The sequence below is a fragment of the Lepisosteus platostomus genome, chromosome 5, assembly GCF_059453375.1.
Source record: "Lepisosteus platostomus isolate fLepPlt1 chromosome 5, fLepPlt1.hap1, whole genome shotgun sequence".
In the NCBI taxonomy this organism is placed as follows: Eukaryota; Metazoa; Chordata; class Actinopteri; order Semionotiformes; family Lepisosteidae; genus Lepisosteus; species Lepisosteus platostomus.
Genome location: NC_142615.1, coordinates 8,132,343 through 8,153,984, shown reverse-complemented (window position 1 = coordinate 8,153,984; position 21,642 = coordinate 8,132,343). Strand labels below are relative to the sequence as shown.

The 21,642-nt window shown below is 47.5% G+C and overlaps 13 non-coding genes across 13 annotated transcripts; 8 read left to right on the top strand and 5 right to left on the bottom strand.

The window, feature by feature from the left end:
* Positions 1–368: 368 nt before the first annotated feature.
* trnaf-gaa (transfer RNA phenylalanine (anticodon GAA)) lies at positions 369–441 on the top strand. Its single transcript has one exon. It is a non-coding gene; the product is annotated as a tRNA-Phe (tRNA).
* Positions 442–1,160: 719 nt separating this feature from the next.
* Positions 1,161–1,232, bottom strand: trnah-gug (transfer RNA histidin (anticodon GUG)). Its single transcript has one exon. It is a non-coding gene; the product is annotated as a tRNA-His (tRNA).
* A 2,481-nt stretch (positions 1,233–3,713) lies between these two features.
* Positions 3,714–3,786, top strand: trnaf-gaa (transfer RNA phenylalanine (anticodon GAA)). The gene has a single exon. It is a non-coding gene; the product is annotated as a tRNA-Phe (tRNA).
* Positions 3,787–3,895: 109 nt separating this feature from the next.
* On the top strand, positions 3,896–3,968 carry trnav-aac (transfer RNA valine (anticodon AAC)). Its single transcript has one exon. It is a non-coding gene; the product is annotated as a tRNA-Val (tRNA).
* Positions 3,969–5,308: 1,340 nt separating this feature from the next.
* Positions 5,309–5,381, top strand: trnav-cac (transfer RNA valine (anticodon CAC)). Its single transcript has one exon. It is a non-coding gene; the product is annotated as a tRNA-Val (tRNA).
* A 621-nt stretch (positions 5,382–6,002) lies between these two features.
* trnad-guc (transfer RNA aspartic acid (anticodon GUC)) lies at positions 6,003–6,074 on the bottom strand. Its single transcript has one exon. It is a non-coding gene; the product is annotated as a tRNA-Asp (tRNA).
* A 1,030-nt stretch (positions 6,075–7,104) lies between these two features.
* On the top strand, positions 7,105–7,177 carry trnaf-gaa (transfer RNA phenylalanine (anticodon GAA)). Its single transcript has one exon. It is a non-coding gene; the product is annotated as a tRNA-Phe (tRNA).
* Positions 7,178–7,286: 109 nt separating this feature from the next.
* Positions 7,287–7,359, top strand: trnav-aac (transfer RNA valine (anticodon AAC)). The gene has a single exon. It is a non-coding gene; the product is annotated as a tRNA-Val (tRNA).
* Positions 7,360–8,699: 1,340 nt separating this feature from the next.
* trnav-cac (transfer RNA valine (anticodon CAC)) lies at positions 8,700–8,772 on the top strand. The gene has a single exon. It is a non-coding gene; the product is annotated as a tRNA-Val (tRNA).
* A 621-nt stretch (positions 8,773–9,393) lies between these two features.
* trnad-guc (transfer RNA aspartic acid (anticodon GUC)) lies at positions 9,394–9,465 on the bottom strand. Its single transcript has one exon. It is a non-coding gene; the product is annotated as a tRNA-Asp (tRNA).
* Positions 9,466–10,493: 1,028 nt separating this feature from the next.
* On the top strand, positions 10,494–10,566 carry trnaf-gaa (transfer RNA phenylalanine (anticodon GAA)). Its single transcript has one exon. It is a non-coding gene; the product is annotated as a tRNA-Phe (tRNA).
* A 3,792-nt stretch (positions 10,567–14,358) lies between these two features.
* trnaw-cca (transfer RNA tryptophan (anticodon CCA)) lies at positions 14,359–14,430 on the bottom strand. Its single transcript has one exon. It is a non-coding gene; the product is annotated as a tRNA-Trp (tRNA).
* A 5,313-nt stretch (positions 14,431–19,743) lies between these two features.
* trnal-uag (transfer RNA leucine (anticodon UAG)) lies at positions 19,744–19,825 on the bottom strand. Its single transcript has one exon. It is a non-coding gene; the product is annotated as a tRNA-Leu (tRNA).
* Between the last annotated feature and the right edge of the window lie 1,817 nt (positions 19,826–21,642).

Genomic DNA, 21,642 nt, shown 5'->3' with positions numbered 1-21,642 from the left:
GAAGCCTGGGGCGGCGGAGAGCTGTGATCGTGCAGACCTTGAGGTGTCACCTCTTTGTCTACTTTCCCGCCCCCCCTCCGCCCAAGCTCTGCTCAAAAGTAGCCCGGCAACCCCTCACACCTGCACGTGTCACAACCTAAGGTGCGGTCATGAGACACCCATGGGGTGTCGTTCTGTTCTTGCTAATTGTTTCCTGCCCCTCGCAGGCAGGAGTCCATGCGAGGAAGATGTGCTGGACAGAGCTCAGAGGGCGCACCTTGGTGGCTTTCCTTCTGAGTGACGTTCCTGCAACACTCTCCCGCTACTCTTGGTGCGCTCATGCCACAACACAGGAAGGCTGGAGCAGGTGGCTGCGGGCTTTGCGCACTGCCGAAATAGCTCAGTTGGGAGAGCGTTAGACTGAAGATCTAAAGGTCCCTGGTTCGATCCCGGGTTTCGGCATTTTGTTTCATCGCGCCCTTTGTTCCTCTCTCCAGCGCCCCCTGCCTAAAGTGACGCGTCCCTTTCTCAGCCCGAAACGCAAGCGAGACACCAGCAGCGGTCCCAGCAGGTTTCCGTAGTGTAGCGGCTATCACGTTCGCCTAACACGCGAAAGGTCCCCGGTTCGAGACACACAGAGGTCTTGAGCGACCGGTCATTTGTTCCCAATGTATTTCCGGTGCCTTCGTGCACTCTTGTACCAAACGCACGTTCCTTCTGTACGCGGAGCCGATCATTTGCAATTGGGCTGTGCCGACAGACCAGGACGAGCTCTGTCGGCTCAAAAGCAGCGCAGGACCTGCAAGAACAACAGAAAGATTAGCATCCAGCGGGGGCCTCTTAGTGAGCCCAAGAGCTCATCAAGAATCGGCTCCAGCAACAGGGCTGGGCGCATTGTTCCATTCTCCGCCCACTCTCGGTGTAAACAAGTCCCTCCTGGTCTCTGCTTGAAATGCACTTTCCTGCGTTTGCTTTGGTGTAACTGGCTTCCCCTGCATGGGCGAATGTGAAGAAGATCCTTAGTAAGTCATTGAAGAAAACCGAGAAGAGCTCGGAGTGGCCTCTGTCGTTCATGAACGATCCAGTCAGGCAGTACTCCTCTGTAAAGCGCCGTTCGTTCACATCGATTGGCTTTTTTTTGCCTTCATTCGTGCGAGTAGTAAAAGCAGACGCCCCTATTCTGCCGTGACCCGGATTCGAACCGGGGTTGTTGCGGCCACAACGCAAAGTACTGACCACTATACGATCACAGCGAGTTACCGAGACACACGCGGCAGGGCAGAAAGGGCTGTGCTCTCTTCGTGTGACATAATTCGGAAAAGTCCTGACGTTGCATTTCAACTGAGCCCCAGTATACATCGACCCTTCGACACTCTGAGTGACAACTCTCTTGCGTGTTTTCTCATATTTATGTAGTTTGCTTGCATGATGCCGGGAACAGCATGGTTGTTCGCTGCCATATAGTCTAGCGGTTAGGGTTCCTGGTTTTCACCCAGGCGGTTCGACTCGGTTTTGCCTCCTGCTTTCCAAAAGATCAGCACCGTGTACGAAAGAGCCACATTAAAACTACTCGAACGTGCAAAACGTGCGAGAAGAGGGGGCGCTTGTTTCCAACCGAAACTTCTCGCGTGTGAGACGAGCTGATCATCGCTGTGGGAGGGTTACTCTGGTAGACAGGGCTAACCTTCGGCAATAGGATTTATAGTCTCCAAGATGATATTTGCACTTTCTGGAGAGGCGATTTTCTCCACTTCAGTAGCCCGATTTCGTCAATTGCGTGGAGAGGGCTGTAGAATGTGGCGCCGCCTTTCCTGCTCCGTCCATGACAGGCGTGCTGGTCTCTGGAGAGAGAGCACGGTCCATCAGCGCACTCCAATAAAGGCACTGGAAGCAGCTGAATCGCATTGGCGAAGCTCAGCACTGGGCCGCTGGGCATGTCTTACCACCGTTGCTGTAGTGTAGTGGTTATTACGTTCGCCTCACACGCGAAAGGTCCCCTGTTCGAAACCGGGCGGAAACAGATATCTTTTGTCGCCAGGCACAAAAGGGGATTGGGGATTCGCCTAGCGCTGTGATCGAACAGACCCACTGGACCCACCTCTTAGTGTGGCGGGATCTGCACAGTGCATGTCACAGCGCATCCTGCTTTCACTTCAAGGCGCGTCCTGATGTACCCCAGTCTCCCGCGTGACAGGTGGGGACAGGTGACAGGTCCTATACTAACGAGGAAGACATCGCTCTCTCCGACCCCCGGCATCGTGTCCCGACCCACCGTGCTGGAAGCCGACGCGTGCTGTGATTCCTTTACGGAGCAGAAATGACAACCGAGGAGCCGAGAGATCATTTCAGCATTTCGCGTCTGAACGGAAAACACAAACGACCAACTCGGAATGACTTGCCTTTGACGCTTCTCAAAGCGTTCTTTGTGCATCGAACAGACCCACTCACCTCTTAGTGTGGCGGGATCTGCACAGTGCATGTCGCAGCGCTTCCTGCTTTCACTTCAATGTGCTTCCTGATGTCGAGTCGTGTGCCGTGCGGAGGCTCTGAAAGCGAGAGCAATGAAAAGGTGCACGACGCTGTGAAAGAAAACAGAGAAGTGAAAGGCAGTCATTTCTCTAAGGAGGTGAAAGAAAAGCTACCCCCCGTCGGGGAATCGAACCCCGGTCTCCCGCGTGACAGGCGGGGATACTTGCTACTATACTAACGAGGAAGATATCGCTCTCTCCAATCCCCGGCATCGTGTCCCGACCCAGCATGCTGGAAGCCGACGCGTGCTGTGATCCCTTTACGGAGCAGAAATGACAACCGAGGAGCCGAGAGATCATTTCAGCATTTCGCGTCTGAACAGAAAACACAAACGACCAACTCGGAATGACTTGCCTTTGACGCTTTTCAAATCGTTTTGTGCACGACGACTGCGCCGCCTAGCAGATACAAATGGGTTGTACAACTTTGAACTAGCAAATGGAAGAGGGCTAAGCCCCCTCTCTTTTAGCCCAGGTTCGATCTGTCTCCCAGAATCACCAGGGCGCGCACACACACACACCCGTGCCGTTGAAGTGCTCTGCTTCATTTCTAAGGGCAACTCAACATTCACTCCTACCCCGAGTGCAGAAAAGACAGCATCCACAGCAACAACAGCTCAGGTCTCTGCACAGAAGCTAAGCTGCCCTCATCTCCTCTGCTCTGCGGCTCCTGCGGAGTGGAGTCCCGCCTGGAGCCGTGTTTGCAGGCGGCGGCTCCCCGCGCCCTGTCTGTGCGTCGTGTCCAAGAGCTCCTGGGAGGAAGAGAGAGCCCTCCCACTCGGGGGCTTTTCCACGGTCTGTGTGAGGAGGGGCGGGTGTGTCCAGTAGCTTATCGAGCGGAAGCCTGGGGCGGCGGAGAGCTGTGATCGTGCAGACCTTGAGGTGTCACCTCTTTGTCTGCTTTCCCGCTCCCCCTCCGCCCAAGCTCTGCTCCAAAGTAGCTCGGCAACCCCTCACACCTGCACGTGTCACAACCTAAGGTGCGGTCATGAGACACCCATGGGGTGTCGTTCTGTTCTTGCTAATTGTTTCCTGCCCGTCGCAGGCAGGAGTCCATGCGAGGAAGATGCGCTGGACAGAGCTCAGGGGGCGCAGCTGGGTGGCTTTCCTTCTGAGTGACGTTCCTGCAACACTCTCCCGCTACTCTTGGTGCGCTCATTCCACAACACAGGAAGGCGGAGCAGGTGTCTGTGGGCTTTGCGCACCGCCGAAATAGCTCAGTTGGGACAGCGTTAGACTGAAGATCTAAAGGTCCCTGGTTCGATCCCGGGTTTCGGCATATTGTTTCATCGCGCCCTTTGTTCCTCTCTCCAGAGCCACCTGCCTAAAGTGACGCGTCCCTTTCTCAGCCCGAAACGCAAGCGAGACACCAGCAGCGGTCCCTGCAGGTTTCCGTAGTGTAGCGGCTATCACGTTCGCCTAACACGCGAAAGGTCCCCGGTTCGAGACCGGGCGGAAACAGCCCTGTTTTGCACGCTCCTGTACTTCACAGAGGTCTTGAGCGACCGGTCATTTGTTCCCAATGTATTTCCGGTGCCTTCGTGCACTCTTGTACCAAACGCACGTTCCTTCTGTACGCGGAGCTGATCATTTGCAATTGGGCTGTGCCGACAGACCAGGACGAGCTCTGTCGGCTCAAAAGCAGCGCAGGACCTGCAAGAACAACAGAAAGATTAGCATCCAGCGGGGGCCTCTTAGTGAGCCCAAGAGCTCATCAAGAATCAGCTCCAGCAACAGGGCTGGGCGCATTGTTCCATTCTCCGCCCACTCTCGGTGTAAACAAGTCCCTCCTGGTCTCTGCTTGAAATGCACTTTCCTGCGTTTGCTTTGGTGTAACTGGCTTCCCCTGCATGGGCGAATGTGAAGAAGATCCTTAGTAAGTCATTGAAGAAAACCGAGAAGAGGTCGGAGTGGCCTCTGTCGTTCATGAACGATCCAGTCAGGCAGTACTCCTCTGTAAAGCGCCGTTCGTTCACATCGATTGGCTTTTTTTTGCCTTCATTCGTGCGAGTAGTAAAAGCAGACGCCCCTATTCTACCGTGAACCGGATTCGAACCGGGGTTGTTGCGGCCACAACGCAAAGTACTGACCACTATACGATCACAGCGAGTTACCGAGACACACGCGGCAGGGCGGAAAGGGCTGTGCTCTCTTCGTGTGACATAATTCGGAAAAGTCCTGACGTTGCATTTCAACTGAGCCCCAGTATACATCGACCCTTCGACACTCTGAGTGACAACTCTCTTGCGTGTTTTCTCATATTTATGTAGTTTGCTTGCATGATGCCGGGAACAGCATGGTTGTTCGCTGCCATATAGTCTAGCGGTTAGGGTTCCTGGTTTTCACCCAGGCGGTTCGACTCGGTTTTGCCTCCTGCTTTCCAAAAGATCAGCACCGTGTACGAAAGAGCCGCATTAAAACTACTCGAACGTGCAAAACGTGCAAGAAGAGGGGGCGCTTGTTTCCAACCGAAACTTCTCGCGTGTGAGACGAGCTGATCATCGCTGTGGGAGGGTTACTCTGGTAGACAGGGCTGACCTTCGGCAATAGGATTTATAGTCTCCAAGATGATATTTGCACTTTCTGGAGAGGCGATTTTCTCCACTTCAGTAGCCCGATTTCGTCGATTGCGTGGAGAGGGCTGTAGAATGTGGCGCCGCCTTTCCTGCTCCGTCCATGACAGGCGTGCTGGTCTCTGGAGAGAGAGCACGGTCCATCAGCGCACTCCAATAAAGGCACTGGAAGCAGCTAAATCGCATTGGCGAAGCTCAGCGCTGGGCCTCTGGGCACGTCTTACCACCGTTTCTGTAGTGTAGTGGTTATCACATTCGCCTCACAAGCGAAAGGTCCCCGGTTCGAAACCGGGCGGAAACAGACATCTTTTGTCGCCAGGCACAAAAGGGGATTGGGGATTCGCCTAGCGCTGTGATCGAACAGACCCACTGGACCCACCTCTTAGTGTGGCGGGATCTGCACAGTGCATGTCACAGCGCATCCTGCTTTCACTTCAAGGCGCGTCCTGATGCACCCCAGTCTCCCGCGTGACAGGTGGGGACAGGTGACAGGTCCTATACTAACGAGGAAGACATCGCTCTCTCCGACCCCCGGCATCGTGTCCCGACCCACCGTGCTGGAAGCCGACGCGTGCTGTGATTCCTTTACGGAGCAGAAATGACAACCGAGGAGCCGAGAGATCATTTCAGCATTTCGCGTCTGAACGGAAAACACAAACGACCAACTCGGAATGACTTGCCTTTGACACTTCTCAAAGCGTTCTATGTGCATCGAACAGACCCACTCACCTCTTAGTGTGGCGGGATCTGCACAGCGCATGTCGCAGCGCTTCCTGCTTTCACTTCAATGTGCTTCCTGATGTCGAGTCGACTGCCGTGCGGAGGCTCTGAAAGCGAGAGCAATGAAAAGGTGCACGACGCTGTGAAAGAAAACAGAGAAGTGAAAGGCAGTCATTTCTCTAAGGAGGTGAAAGAAAAGCTACTCCCCGTCGGGGAATCGAACCCCGGTCTCCCGCGTGACAGGCGGGGATACTTGCCACTATACTAACAAGGAAGACAACGCTCTCTCCAACCCCCGGCATCGTGTCCCGACCCAGCATGCTGGAAGCCGACGCGTGCTGTGATCCCTTTACGGAGCAGAAATGACAACCGAGGAGCCGAGAGATCATGTCAGCATTTCGCGTCTGAACGGAAAACACAAACGACCAACTCGGAATGACTTGCCTTTGACGCTTTTCAAAGCGTTCTTTGTGCACGACGACTGCGCCGCCTAGCAGATACAAAGGGGTTGTACAACTTTGAACTAGCAAATGGAAGAGGGCTAAGCCCCCTCTCTTTTAGCCCAGGTTCGATCTGTCTCCCAGAATCACCAAGGCGCACACACACACACACACAAACCCGTGCCGTTGAAGTGCTCTGCTTCATTTCTAAGGGCAACTCAACATTCACTCCTACCCCGAGTGCAGAAAAGACAGCATCCACAGCAACAACAGCTCAGGTCTCAGCACAGGAGCTAAGCTGCCCTCATCTCCTCTGCTCTGCGGCTCCTGCGGAGTGGAGACCTGCCTGGAGCCGTGTTTGCAGGCGGCGGCTCCCCGCGCCCTGTCTGGGCGTCGTGTCCAAGAGCTCCTGGGAGGAAGAGAGAGCCCTCCCACTCGGGGGCTTTTCCACGGTCTGTGTGAGGAGGGGCGGGTGTGTCCAGTAGCTTATCGAGCGGAAGCCTGGGGCGGCGGAGAGCTGTGATCGTGCAGACCTTGAGGTGTCACCTCTTTGTCTGCTTTCCCGCCCCCCCTCCGCCCAAGCTCTGCTCCAAAGTAGCCCGGCAACCCCTCACACCTGCACGTGTCACAACCTAAGGTGCGGTCATGAGACACCCATGGGGTGTCGTTCTGTTCTTGCTAATTGTTTCCTGCCCGTCGCAGGCAGGAGTCCATGCGAGGAAGATGCGCTGGACAGAGCTCAGAGGGCGCAGCTGGGTGGCTTTCCTTCTGAGTGACGTTCCTGCAACACTCTCCCGCTACTCTTGGTGCGCTCATGCCACAACACAGGAAGGCTGGAGCAGGTGGCTGTGGGCTTTGTGCACTGCCGAAATAGCTCAGTTGGGAGAGCGTTAGACTGAAGATTTAAAGGTCCCTGGTTCGATCCCGGGTTTCGGCATTTTGTTTCATCGCGACCTTTGTTCCTCTCTCCAGCGCCCCCTTCCTAAAGTGACGCGTCCCTTTCTCAGCCCGAAACGCAAGCGGGACACCAGCAGCAGTCCCTACAGGTTTCCGTAGTGTAGCGGCTATCACGTTCGCCTAACACGCGAAAGGTCCCCGGTTCGAGACCGGGCGGAAACAGCCTCGTTTTGCACGCTCCTGTACTTCACAGAGGTCTTGAGCGACCGGTCATTTGTTCCCAATGTATTTCCGGTGCCTTCGTGCACTCTTGTACCAAACGCACGTTCCTTCTGTACGCGGAGCCGATCATTTGCAATTGGGCTGTGCCGACAGACCAGGTCGAGCTCTGTCGGCTCAAAAGCAGCGCAGGACCTGCAAGAACAACAGAAAGATTAGCATCCAGCGGGGGCCTCTTAGTGAGCCCAAGAGCTCATCAAGAATCGGCTCCAGCAACAGGGCTGGGCGCATTGTTCCATTCTCCGCCCACTCTCGGTGTAAACAAGTCCCTCCTGGTCTCTGCTTGAAATGCACTTTCCTGCGTTTGCTTTGGTGTAACTGGCTTCCCCTGCATGGGCGAATGTGAAGAAGATCCTTAGTAAGTCATTGAAGAAAACCGAGAAGAGGTCGGAGTGGCCTCTGTCGTTCATCAACGATCCAGTCAGGCAGTACTCCTCTGTAAAGCGCCGTTCGTTCACGTCGATTGGCTTTTTTTTGCCTTCAATCGTGCGAGTAGTAAAAGCAGACGCCCCTATTCTGCCGTGAACCGGATTCGAACCGGGGTTGTTGCGGCCACAACGCAAAGTACTGACCACTATACGATCACAGCGAGTTACCGAGACACACGCGGCAGGGCGGAAAGGGCTGTGCTCTCTTCGTGTGACATAATTCGGAAAAGTCCTGACGTTGCATTTCAACTGAGCCCCAGTATACATCGACCCTTCGACACTCTGAGTGACAACTCTCTTGCGTGTTTTCTCATATTTATGTAGTTTGCTTGCATGATGCCGGGAACAGCATGGTTGTTCGCTGCCATATAGTCTAGCGGTTAGGGTTCCTGGTTTTCACCCAGGCGGTTCGACTCGGTTTTGCCTCCTGCTTTCCAAAAGATCAGCACCGTGTACGAAAGAGCCGCATTAAAACTACTCGAACGTGCAAAACGTGCAAGAAGAGGGGGCGCTTGTTTCCAACCGAAACTTCTCGCGTGTGAGACGAGCTGATCATCGCTGTGGGAGGGTTACTCTGGTAGACAGGGCTGACCTTCGGCAATAGGATTTATAGTCTCCAAGATGATATTTGCACTTTCTGGAGAGGCGATTTTCTCCACTTCAGTAGCCCGATTTCGTCGATTGCGTGGAGAGGGCTGTAGAATGTGGCGCCGCCTTTCCTGCTCCGTCCATGACAGGCGTGCTGGTCTCTGGAGAGAGAGCACGGTCCATCAGCGCACTCCAATAAAGGCACTGGAAGCAGCTAAATCGCATTGGCGAAGCTCAGCGCTGGGCCGCTGGGCACATCTTACCACCGTTTCTGTAGTGTAGTGGTTATCACATTCGCCTCACACGCGAAAGGTCCCCGGTTCGAAACCGGGCGGAAACAGACATCTTTTGTCGCAAGGCACAAAAGGGGATTGGGGATTCGCCTAGCGCTGTGATCGAACAGACCCACTGGACCCACCTCTTAGTGTGGCGGGATCTGCACAGTGCATGTCACAGCGCATCCTGCTTTCACTTCAAGGCGCGTCCTGATGCACCCCAGTCTCCCGCGTGACAGGTGGGGACAGGTGACAGGTCCTATACTAACGAGGAAGACATCGCTCTCTCCGACCCCCGGCATCGTGTCCCGACCCACCGTGCTGGAAGCCGACGCGTGCTGTGATTCCTTTACGGAGCAGAAATGACAACCGAGGAGCCGAGAGATCATTTCAGCATTTCGCGTCTGAACGGAAAACACAAACGACCAACTCGGAATGACTTGCCTTTGACGCTTCTCAAAGCGTTCTATGTGCATCGAACAGACCCACTCACCTCTTAGTGTGGCGGGATCTGCACAGCGCATGTCGCAGCGCTTCCTGCTTTCACTTCAATGTGCTTCCTGATGTCGAGTCGACTGCCGTGCGGAGGCTCTGAAAGCGAGAGCAATGAAAAGGTGCACGACGCTGTGAAAGAAAACAGAGAAGTGAAAGGCAGTCATTTCTCTAAGGAGGTGAAAGAAAAGCTACTCCCCGTCGGGGAATCGAACCCCGGTCTCCCGCGTGACAGGCGGGGATACTTGCCACTATACTAACGAGGAAGACATCGCTCTCTCCAACCCCCGGCATCGTGTCCCGACCCAGCATGCTGGAAGCCGACGCGTGCTGTGATCCCTTTATGGAGCAGAAATGACAACCGAGGAGCCGAGAGATCATGTCAGCATTTCGCGTCTGAACGGAAAACACAAACGACCAACTCGGAATGACTTGCCTTTGACGCTTTTCAAAGCGTTCTTTGTGCACGACGACTGCGCCGCCTAGCAGATACAAAGGGGTTGTACAACTTTGAACTAGCAAATGGAAGAGGGCTAAGCCCCCTCTCTTTTAGCCCAGGTTCGATCTGTCTCCCAGAATCACCAAGGCGCACACACACACACACACACCCGTGCCGTTGAAGTGCTCTGCTTCATTTCTAAGGGCAACTCAACATTCACTCCTACCCCGAGTGCAGAAAAGACAGCATCCACAGCAACAACAGCTCAGGTCTCTGCACAGGAGCTAAGCTGCCCTCATCTCCTCTGCTCTGCGGCTCCTGCGGAGTGGAGACCTGCCTGGAGCCGTGTTTGCAGGCGGCGGCTCCCCGCGCCCTGTCTGGGCGTCGTGTCCAAGAGCTCCTGGGAGGAAGAGAGAGCCCTCCCACTCGGGGGCTTTTCCACGGTCTGTGTGAGGAGGGGCGGGTGTGTCCAGTAGCTTATCGAGCGGAAGCCTGGGGCGGCGGAGAGCTGTGATCGTGCAGACCTTGAGGTGTCACCTCTTTGTCTGCTTTCCCGCCCCCCCTCCGCCCAAGCTCTGCTCCAAAGTAGCCCGGCAACCCCTCACACCTGCACGTGTCACAACCTAAGGTGCGGTCATGAGACACCCATGGGGTGTCGTTCTGTTCTTGCTAATTGTTTCCTGCCCGTCGCAGGCAGGAGTCCATGCGAGGAAGATGCGCTGGACAGAGCTCAGAGGGCGCAGCTGGGTGGCTTTCCTTCTGAGTGACGTTCCTGCAACACTCTCCCGCTACTCTTGGTGCGCTCATGCCACAACACAGGAAGGCTGGAGCAGGTGGCTGTGGGCTTTGCGCACTGCCGAAATAGCTCAGTTGGGAGAGCGTTAGACTGAAGATCTAAAGGTCCCTGGTTCGATCCCGGGTTTCGGCATTTTGTTTCATCGCGACCTTTGTTCCTCTCTCCAGCGCCCCCTTCCTAAAGTGACGCGTCCCTTTCTCAGCCCGAAACGCAAGCGAGACACCAGCAGCAGTCCCTACAGGTTTCCGTAGTGTAGCGGCTATCACGTTCGCCTAACACGCGAAAGGTCCCCGGTTTGAGACCGGGCGGAAACGGCCTCGTTTTGCACGCTCCTGTACTTCACAGAGGTCTTGAGCGACCGGTCATTTGTTCCCAATGTATTTCCGGTGCCTTCGTGCACTCTTGTACCAAACGCACGTTCCTTCTGTACGCGGAGCCGATCATTTGCAATTGGGCTGTGCCGACAGACCAGGTCGAGCTCTGTCGGCTCAAAAGCAGCGCAGGACCTGCAAGAACAACGGAAAGATTAGCATCCAGCGGGGGCCTCTTAGTGAGCCCAAGAGCTCATCAAGAATCGGCTCCAGCAACAGGGCTGGGCGCATTGTTCCATTCTCCGCCCACTCTCGGTGTAAACAAGTCCCTCCTGGTCTCTGCTTGAAATGCACTTTCCTGCGTTTGCTTTGGTGTAACTGGCTTCCCCTGCATGGGCGAATGTGAAGAAGATCCTTAGTAAGTCATTGAAGAAAACCGAGAAGAGGTCGGAGTGGCCTCTGTCGTTCATCAACGATCCAGTCAGGCAGTACTCCTCTGTAAAGCGCCGTTCGTTCACGTCGATTGGCTTTTTTTTGCCTTCATTCGTGCGAGTAGTAAAAGCAGACGCCCCTATTCTGCAGTGACCCGGATTCGAACCGGGGTTGTTGCGGCCACAACGCAAAGTACTGACCACTATACGATCACAGCGAGTTACCGAGACACACGGGGCAGGGCGGAAAGGGCTGTGCTCTCTTCGTGTGACATAATTCGGAAAAGTCCTGACGTTGCATTTCAACTGAGCCCCAGTATACATCGACCCTTCGACACTCTGAGTGACAACTCTCTTGCGTGTTTTCTCATATTTATGTAGTTTGCTTGCATGATGCCGGTGAAGTGGAAATCTAATAAGTAAATTGATTCTTAAAAATGTAGAGAGCTTTGAAAAAATATATTGGTGCTTTTAGATAATATATTTCAAGGATGTAACTGCTGTGCTACAGTGCGTGCAGAATTTTAGAAAACAGTTTGTCAACAAAGTACACTGTTTAGGTTAGTTTAGAAGACAATGTACCAAAACAATATATGCTGTCTGGGTCATTAGAATTAGCTGAAAGTAACTGATAAGCTTTGAATAACAAATCTAGTTTTTCTTCTCTCGCTCTATGATGTAATCTGTTTTCTCTTAGAGAAAGGGGAAGTTTTAGAAGGGACCAAGTGCTGAACTTTTTTACAGCGCAACGTCTTATAAAAACCCTGTACTGCTTGTAACAAATTGAGTCTCTGGTTGCACTTTGCAGGGCTCCCAATATTGCAATATTGAAATAAAGACCTTACTCAGGTGAGAACTCTCTCTTGTGGCTTCCTTGATAGTTATATTTCCATGACAATTTGAGGGCTCGTCCGGGATCACAAACCTGAGCGCGAACGGCTGCTGAAACTCCATCCGGACCCGGACAATTTTAGCAAATTGGACGAACCTCGGAGGATAAACTGTTTATCCTTCCAGAGACGCGTCTGGAGAATTGGCAGCTGTCTGACGTCAGTAAGTGATCCTTTAAAATTAATAGTTATATTTCCATGACAAGAGAAAAACCATCAACACCCCTACCACCTCCACCAATCCTAACCTTGTTTTTACTATACCCTCTGACCTTTCCCTTTCACCCCTTTGCATCCTCAGCTAACATATTTTAAAATTACAATAGACTGTATAGTATTTATGTTTAAAATTAAGGTAAATATGTCAAAATATCAAAATCCAACTGCACAGTGCTATTGTAAGAATGCTTGTCAAGTTCTCAAACAAACCTGCATTGTATTTTTAAAATATTTCAGCAGAGGATTCTGGATAACTGGAGTATAAATGAAGATTCGACGATAATTTTTTTTGAGTGAATATGGTTTTCTGGGGAGTTGCAATGTTGGGCATTATTGGACATTTCCCGGTGACCCTGACACGTGTTAAACACTCGCATTTCCTGCAAATATTAAAATGGTTAAGGTTTCGCTGAGAAATCCAATCGACTGAAGACAATGTTTATATTGCAAAAGAACCCCGTCCCTGGGTGGACTCGAACCACCAACCTTTCGGTTAACAGCCGAACGCGCTCACCGACTGGTAAGGTCATTTCTCGAATCACAAGTTTTCGGTTAAAAAAAAATCTCTTCCCGTTTATTTTGCCAGCCTGTAATATTTCTTCTGCACTGATAACCAAGAATTGAATTTCATTTTTCGCAAGCTGTGTGAATTTCATCAAAAACAAGTTTTCCAGAAAGGAAATGAACACATGCATTTAACGAAATCAAGCCCTTTGTGATTGCCCGAAATGATACGTTCTGTACTACAAGATAGGAAGAAAGACACGGCTGGGATTTGAATCTCGGTTCTTTTGTTTAATAGAGAAGCGCTTTAACCAACTAGGCTACAGTGACAGGGTACCCATCACCTTTTACAGCCGCTTGGACACACCGCTCTGAGACATCTGCGTTCAGTAAGCGCTGAACCTGCGCTCAGAGCAAATTGCCTCTTTTACATAGCAGCCCCGACACTGAGAAACGAAGAGAACTGGCTTTTATCTGCCATTTTCATGTCCAATGCGTTTGACATCTCCCAAGGGCGACAGAGTTCTTTTGCGACACTATTTCTTCTTCTTTTTTATTTCTGTACGCTTTGATAAAAAACGAGAAATCGTGCAACGGAAAAATATCTTTTTTTCATAGAGAAAACGTGCACCAGGAAATGTTGTGTTGAGAAGAAATGATTTAACATGATACGTGACCTAATTTATCGGAGCAATTGCTCGACCAGCAAGATCTGGAGAGGTTGGAGAGTCTGGTGGATATGATAATTATACGGTGTTGTGGAAGAAAACAGTCTTTCTTTGAATTCTCAGTCAATCGGAATTTCAGTGCGAAACATAAACCCCTTGTCTGATTTAAAGAGATTATATTTTAAAACTCATAAAAAATCAGAAAACACATGTTTCTCACTTTGAAATTTTAGACGGAGCGGTGCATGACTAGTAGCGGCGCTGAGCACACTTTGGGGGAATTCAGGTCATGTGAAATGCCAGCGGTTTAATAAACAACGCGTCTGATTCCGGATCATAAGATTGTAGATTCGACCTATACCTGGTTCGTGTAAATTTTATTCAAGCTCCTCAGTAATAGATGTATATTATGTAATGAACCGCACCTGAAAGCAAACGTTGGGTCTGTTTCCTTTGTTTTCCAGCATGAAATAGCAAATCGTTACAAAAAGCACCTGCTAATGTCCAATAGCGGGTTTTGTTTTCAAATTACAGTTTCAGGCTTCAGACACTTTTTAATAAAACAAAAGTGTCCGGAAACTCATTAACTTTCAGGTTTGCTTGAACCTGTATTAAAAAAAGTTATCTGAAACTTCCGGGATTCCATTATCTGATGTAGCTGTCTCTAAAGTTGGACGTGATGTTAAGCAGATGTGAACTGTGCCTTTTCTCTTAAAAAAAAAACAAAGTTCTTTTTTCCCCTCCACTCCAATGCTGGAGACTGTAAGCCTGTGTGAGCTCCACACTGCGTGTCCTGTACTGCTCTATTTTGTTTTGATTATCTATGTGGTGTACAGATAGAACTCAACTGCATGGGGTGAATTCCGTGTTCAGGACCAGCAGAACCTGAAAAAGTAACAGCTGACCTCGACATGATTTGAACACGCAGCCTTCTGATCTGGAGTCAGGCGCGCTACCGTTGCGCCACGAAGTCACGGTTGTCAGAGCTGTTGAATTTCCCAAAGGAGACAAATCAGCTTCACAAAAAAAAAAATCTCCTGTGAAGAGCGCAGCTCTCCGAAGAGAGTCTCTTCTTCACAGACCACATTTTATTCTTCCTGCGCAGCTCTTGTGCAGGTGTTGTTCTCAATTACAGATCCAGGAACACTGATTTTTTTTCTATTTTTTTTTTAATTAAGTACCCCATGGTGCAACGGTAGCACGTCTGACTCTAAATCCCCAAGTTCATTTTCAAAGTATATCGGAGTCAACTGATACTGATCAGGTTCTGCTGCTACTGAACCCGCAGTCTTCACCTTAAGGTTCAATTCCTCAAGACTTTTGACCTTATATGTCCATCCCTTCTCGTCAAAACTCGTATTTTCACAGAGTACCCTTCAGAAATCGCAGTATACAATGAAAAAACTCCAGTAGATCTCGGCCGCTGTTGGTGATTTTCCTTTAAAAATAAATGAATCTCTGGAAATTTTACGGAGTGTATCACTTTCACTGAGACCGAGAAGTGTTAAGCTGTACATGAGTCTTTGTGGTTCGGTTGTTAACCAAAAGGGTGGTGGTTTGAGCCCTCCCAGGGACACTATGAGCCTTTTAATGTACACACCCGTCTCACTTTATCTCCACGGCCGGTCTTGTACCGCAATCAAATACAGAGCCCGTAGGAGGCAGTAAGCTCGCATATATAGCTCACTGTGTATATAATGAAGAAGCAGAGGTTAGTTTCTCATCTGCGCGTTACAGAGCCTTACGCAACTCGTACTGTACCAACAGTTAGGGTTTGATCCCTGCACGGGCTATTAGTTGAAAAGCCATTGTAAATGACGTGTAAGAGATTTATAGATACTGTAGATCAGTAGTTCTCAAACTGTGGTACGCGTACCGGCAGTGGTACGTGGAATGCCACCAGGTGGTACGCCAAATGACCCTGGAACTGTGTAGTGTGCACTGAAAAATCGGGACGGGTTTTCATATTTTGTATTTTAATACTTGTCGAATACGCAGGCTACATACTACGATACAGTGCGTGCTAATACTTCAGTGGACACAAGAGATACTCTGTAATTCTATACCACTCTATAGGAATGCGTGCTACGGATGCAAGTGACCAATTGTATTTAAAAAAAGCTATTGTATCTCCAGCAAATAGGGAGAAAGGAGAATTAGCGTGATTTTGGAACAATGCCAACATTGTAAACACAGGAATGCATAGAAATACGTGCTACGAACGCAGGCAATCTTGTGAGCACACGAAAGCGTGATAGAAAAATATTTAAGAACTGTTCGAATTTGAGAAAAATACACCGAGCGTCTCTGTGTTTCGCTCCCATGCGCATGAAATAAAAACTTTAAATAAATACGGAAATAAAAACGGAAACGCGGAAAAAGCTTGCGGATTGCTAAAGCAGGTAAGCTACACTATTTTTGAAGAACCTTATTTACAGTTGGCAAAAGAGCTGACACATATTATGTGTGGAAAAAAAGCTGCTAAACAGCTCAACCTGCTGCCCCCCTCCCCCTGAAAGACACAGTCATTTATAGAATTATTGAAATGAAGGATTATATCAAAAGTACACTGATAGAGCGCGTTAAGATGAGCAGATGTTTTTCACTGCAATTAGATGAGTCTGTAGTCGATTTGGCCAATTTGCTCGTTTACGTTAGATTCGAGTTTGAGGGTATGCCTCATGAAGACTTTCTGTTCTGTAAACCGCTACCAACAGGAACTACAGGAGAGCACATATTTCAGCTTCTGAATGAATTTATCGAAGAGAATGACCTCGACTTGATAAAATGCATCTGAGTTTGTACCATTGTTCTCCAAGAAGGAAAGCTGTTTAACACTGACGTCACTCCTTTTTATTTAACCCAGATTGTGAAGACAACTCCACCCTATCAAAGGAAAATGTTGCACAAAAGTTGGAAAGCACACTCTGAATCCATCTGTACTGTATATTTGATTTCCGCGATCCGTTCAAGGCTGCTTGGTGCTTCGCAAGCAAGTCATGTTCAGGGAAGAAACTCAGCTTAGAGAACTACTGGTGCATTTTCACTCATTGAATTTGATCTTTGTACTCTCTTTACATTCTCAGCTATAATATTTCAAAATTACAGTTCGGATTTGTTGGAAAACTTCACAGGCATTATTAAGTTAGGACTGTACAATTGTATTTTAATATCTTGGTATATTTACCTTCATTTTAATATGGATGTAACCATAAATGTTGTACTTTTGTCGTACATTTTAACTGAGGACGCACGACGACTATTATACCTTGTGATACATGCAAGACATCTGTAAACGAAGATGTAATTAGTCAAATTGGCAATTAACAGAAAACCACAATTGTATAATATTATTTCTCTATGTCGATGATCAGTTGAAGGATTTGAAGAAACTATATATTATTCCTCGATATCGATGATCAGTTGAAGGATTTGAAGAAACAGCAGTGATAGCAGGTGATTTTGGTTTTGAACCCATCTTTACACCTCAATAATCCATTTGTCCTCGAAAAAAGAAAAGACAGGCATGTTTTGAGTCTCATAATGATCATCTTCTCGATCCAAAGAAACATATAAATTTGATTCCTTCCGTAGTATTTTGGATTTTCTTACGAAGATCTCACGAAGTATTGCCAGGATCTATATTTAGCGTTCGGTAGCGATAACACTGCTGATATTGATTGAGTAGAAATCTATGATGTATTGACAACTTTATCTGAAGTGAGAAGTCCTAGAACGCTGTCTATGAAGTGTTAGGATTCATACCAAGATATACTTTTTGTTTTCAACCCAAAATGCTGCTATTGCATTACACATTATATGAACATTACCAGTTTTGGTAGCTTCTCTGCATGATTTTTCAAAACTGAAACTAAATACAAAATTATTTAAGATCAACCATGACAAAAAAATTATAAATCAGGACTAATATTAATATCAACTGATGTTACTACAGAAAAAAAGATTTAACTGAAATATTAATAAGACTATGCAAGCCTAAAAAGTAGAACAATTCAATTTATATAACTTTTTTTTTTTAGAAATGGGCTCACACACCGGAAGACACTAACGTTTCTCTTCGTTAGAGTATGTGAATAACAGTTTAACCCAAAATATTTGGAGTCCAGAGGGAGGACTTGCTCGCTGAATGATCTCTCAAGAAATCCCTGGTGAGATTCAACAGGTGTTTTCTTCAACAGCCACTAAAAGTCTGATGACCTTCTCTGGATTTCCTGAATATGACGTAAAATTAGTTCAAATCATTTGGTAGTTAACACAATGAAATGCTTTGGAGGTACATTTAAAACAGCAGAGCAAGACTGTAGCACTTCGTGTGTGACTGAACTTAATTGTGTAAACCTGGCTCTCTATGAACACGAGCAAAGAGTTCTTACTCAACAGAAGATTGCGATGTGAGCACAATAATATAAGACATCTGGAGACACCAGAGATTGAACTCAGGACTTCATACATGAAAAGCATGCACTCTACCACTGAGCTACATCCCCTATTGCACTGATGGTGGAACTGACTTAAAGATGTGCATATGTTTACTGACCACAATCCACCCTTCATGAATAATTGAAATGAATAATTTATTTTTATATCCAGTCACATGGGCGACGGTGGTTGATTCTTCAATGGGGGAGTGCGTTTTTCTACCTCCTTACTCGACTGTCTTTCAATTATGTTTTCTTTGAAACCTTTTTGCATCTTTTAAGTGCTTGCAATTAAATTACGCATAGAAAAACAGCAGTACAGTTGATGTTCATGGACTGATGCACACAACTCCAGTGATAAAGCCCTTTTGTAAATATTGTAGAAGAATGTTAAAGGGCGAAACAACGCTCCAACCACGTGAATGGTAACAAGAAGGATCGTGTTCTTATTTAATATGTGCTTTTGAATTGCCTAGTCAATACACACAGGCTTTAGAGATGGACAAATAATTGAGTGAATCAAATTAGTTTTTGTTGGTCGTCTGTGTCTTCATAACTTTGTAGGTGAGAGAGAGGATTGCGAAAATGTGCAGGTGCTTCTCAGAAGTGCGTTGGTGGTATAGGTTCCTTCAAATAACTGAGCCAGTGCATCCCAAATCTTTTCAAGATGATCTGTGATCTGGTAACACATCTCCTGAAACTAACATTCGAGGTAGGAAGTGTGCTCTTAAACACCAAAACACTCAAAAAGGCAGATCTCTGTACACAAGACGGTAGTGCGATATTAGAATTTCAGAGTTCTTGACGGATTCAGGCTCCTTCTCAGAGGTCCTTGCTCGCCAAATAACTTTGCATCTGAGGAAGAGCACCACGGAAAAAACCCAAATCAACAAGAGAGCGCGTTGGTTGCTCTTGCTCTTAATGCAAGGAGCTGTTTTTTTTTCCTCGCAATAATAATTATTAACCAGAAACAGCAGCACAGGTAGGTCGCATTTGTGATTATGTCACTTCTCTGCTTCAGCAAGGTCAATAAAAGACTCTGAAAGTAGTAAAGCAAAACTGAACTCAAAATCATATTAGGAATTCTGAGCGATATCTCCATACAGGTATTCCAATAAGAACGTTAAAATATTTGAATATCATCTCTCTGTAGATTGCGCTGCTTTTTACCCAGAGTAAAACTATTGGATTGAAGGAATGCTAACCGCTGGGTTAAAATGTATAGTTGTTATTTGGAGAAATCTGTAAACTCGTGATCGACAGTGCTGATTATTTTCCGGAGACGGAGCACCGATGACCTATCCGAGCTAATTGATAAAGCTCACCCAGTGGATACTCTAGCAGAACGTCAAAGAACATTCACCTTTGTATCCAAAGAAACCACAGGAACAACATCAGGAAGCACAATCAATTCCCCTTTTAAATCTTTCCTGTAAGGTATGCTATGTGAATTCATGAAGTTAATCCTCTGATCTCTTTTGATCACGAACAAAGTACTTCTGATGGAGCGCTTTGTTCAAAGATTTAATTAGCTTTACCCCTGCCAACAATTCGGCGTGAAGAATTAAAAGTTTCACAGACAAAAGCAGCTCACCACCACAGCCAATATTAAATGTACTGTACTTGCCGGTACACTATCATGTGCACTGCCTCAAAAGTGATCTTGGCAGATGTTGTTCCCTACATAAAGCTGAACGTACCAAAGAGAATTTCTGTTGAGAAAACAAAATATTTTTTCTGCCTTGATGTTAAGCCTGTCTTTTAGAAAGTCTATCTCTTAACACCTCCTGCAGCCTAACAAAAAGCACTTTTACTGATCGTATTGCAGGTCTTAAAACACTAACATTTGGCAGCGGTGGGATTCGAACCCACGCCCCCAGAGAGACTGGAGCCTAAATCCAGCGCCTTAGACCGCTCGGCCACGCTACCTTCCTCCATGTCCATCTTCCTCACATTGCTGGCTTGGACTGGGGGGCTTCAGCTCTTGTCGTCGGATCTAATGATATCATGACATGTGGAAGTGACTGCACCTTCACCTTCCGAGATGCTTTCAATAGCACAAACGCTACTTTCACCGGCACAAACATAGCAATAACGAAGGAGGTGGGTTTCATCCTTTGTGCTGTTTGTAGGGGCGCAACTCTACGTCGATCTACTGACTTGAAGAGCAAAAATCAAAATCCTCTCCTACTACTATTGCTTTTTTCATAGTTTCTTCAAATCCTTCATTTGAACGTCGATTTTGAAGGATATTGATGATAATACCACATAAATTGTGGTTTTCTTGTGATCGCCAATTTTATTCAAATATCAGCCTTTTTTACGGTTCCTTGCGTGTTTCACAAGGTATAATAGCCCCCCTCGCATCCTCAGCTAACATATTTTAAAATTACAATAGCTTATAAAGCATGCATGTTTACATTTATATTAAAATTAAAGTAAATATACAAGAATACATACAGTACTAACCCAATAATTCTTGTCAGGTTCTCCAACAAATCTGCGTTGTTATTTTAACATGTTTCAGCTGAGGGTGCAAAAGGAGTATAAATGAATTTTCCCGCCAGCCATTCAAAGACCAAATTCCATGAGTGAACATTATTTTCTCAGAAGTTGCCGGCATTGGACTTTGCCGGTGGTATTGAATTATGTCCAAACTGTTGTAGTAGTTCCTTCTTGAAATTCGACACGTGCAAAGCACTCGTAATATCATAGGTGTTAAAGTTCGCTGAGTCTATTCGAGTCATGGTGTGTATCCCTGCCTATCATTGGGAGACAGGTAGCTTTTTTACACTCAGATTCCAATCTTCAATGCTTTGTGTGAGAGCTTACATAACTTTCATTTTCTCACATTTTCTGACGACTGTTCCAAAGGGGCACCCTGTCAATTCCGAATACTTTTCAAAAATCTGCCTGCATGTTTGATTATTGTCATTTCATTTAAAAAAAGTTCAATATTGATCATAACTAAAGAAAATAATGATCATGAACAAAAAAGGGATAAAGATGCGAGTCGATCTTGAATCACAGCTGGGTGACACGGGCTTCTGTTCTGATATGGTTGTACGAGAAACAGGAGGAATCGCCAATCTCCTATAGAACATGAGTTGAATCAGGAGTGAGACATTTCGTATACTCGTGCATATGTCAACGCCTGACCTACATCGTAAAACTAACATTAAGTTGTCAGAGACATTCATTTATATACAAACAAGAGACAGACCAAGTAATAATTCTACATTAGTTCAGGTGGGTAAACCTGAACTAACTAACTAATAAACCTATTAATAATTCTACATTAACGTGTCCTACACTGATCAGACTAATTGACATGGTCTGATTCAGAGCCTGTGCAGTTCGTGCTAATTACAACAACGACAGTTCTGAACCCTCATCACCGAACTGAGCACAAGTTCAGCTGTTCTCCAGTTTTGTTACGCATGGTTTTTCATTGCAATTGAGTTCAGAGCTGGAGCTGATCTCCAGACAGTACAGTGTTTTGGGTAAGTTGTCGATGCAGGAGGCTGCAGACAACTTACCCAAAGTGTTTTCTATAGCTTTCAGGTGCAGTTCATTTATATAAAAGAATGTAAGTGGTATAAACTCAACAAGCCAGATGGCAGTCGAACCCATAATTTTCTGACACAAGGCCTAACGCGTTATTCATTACGCCACTGACCCTGCTATTATAGTGTTAAAAAAACGCGTTTTCTACGTCTGTTTAAAAATCACTAAAAAAGACAAAG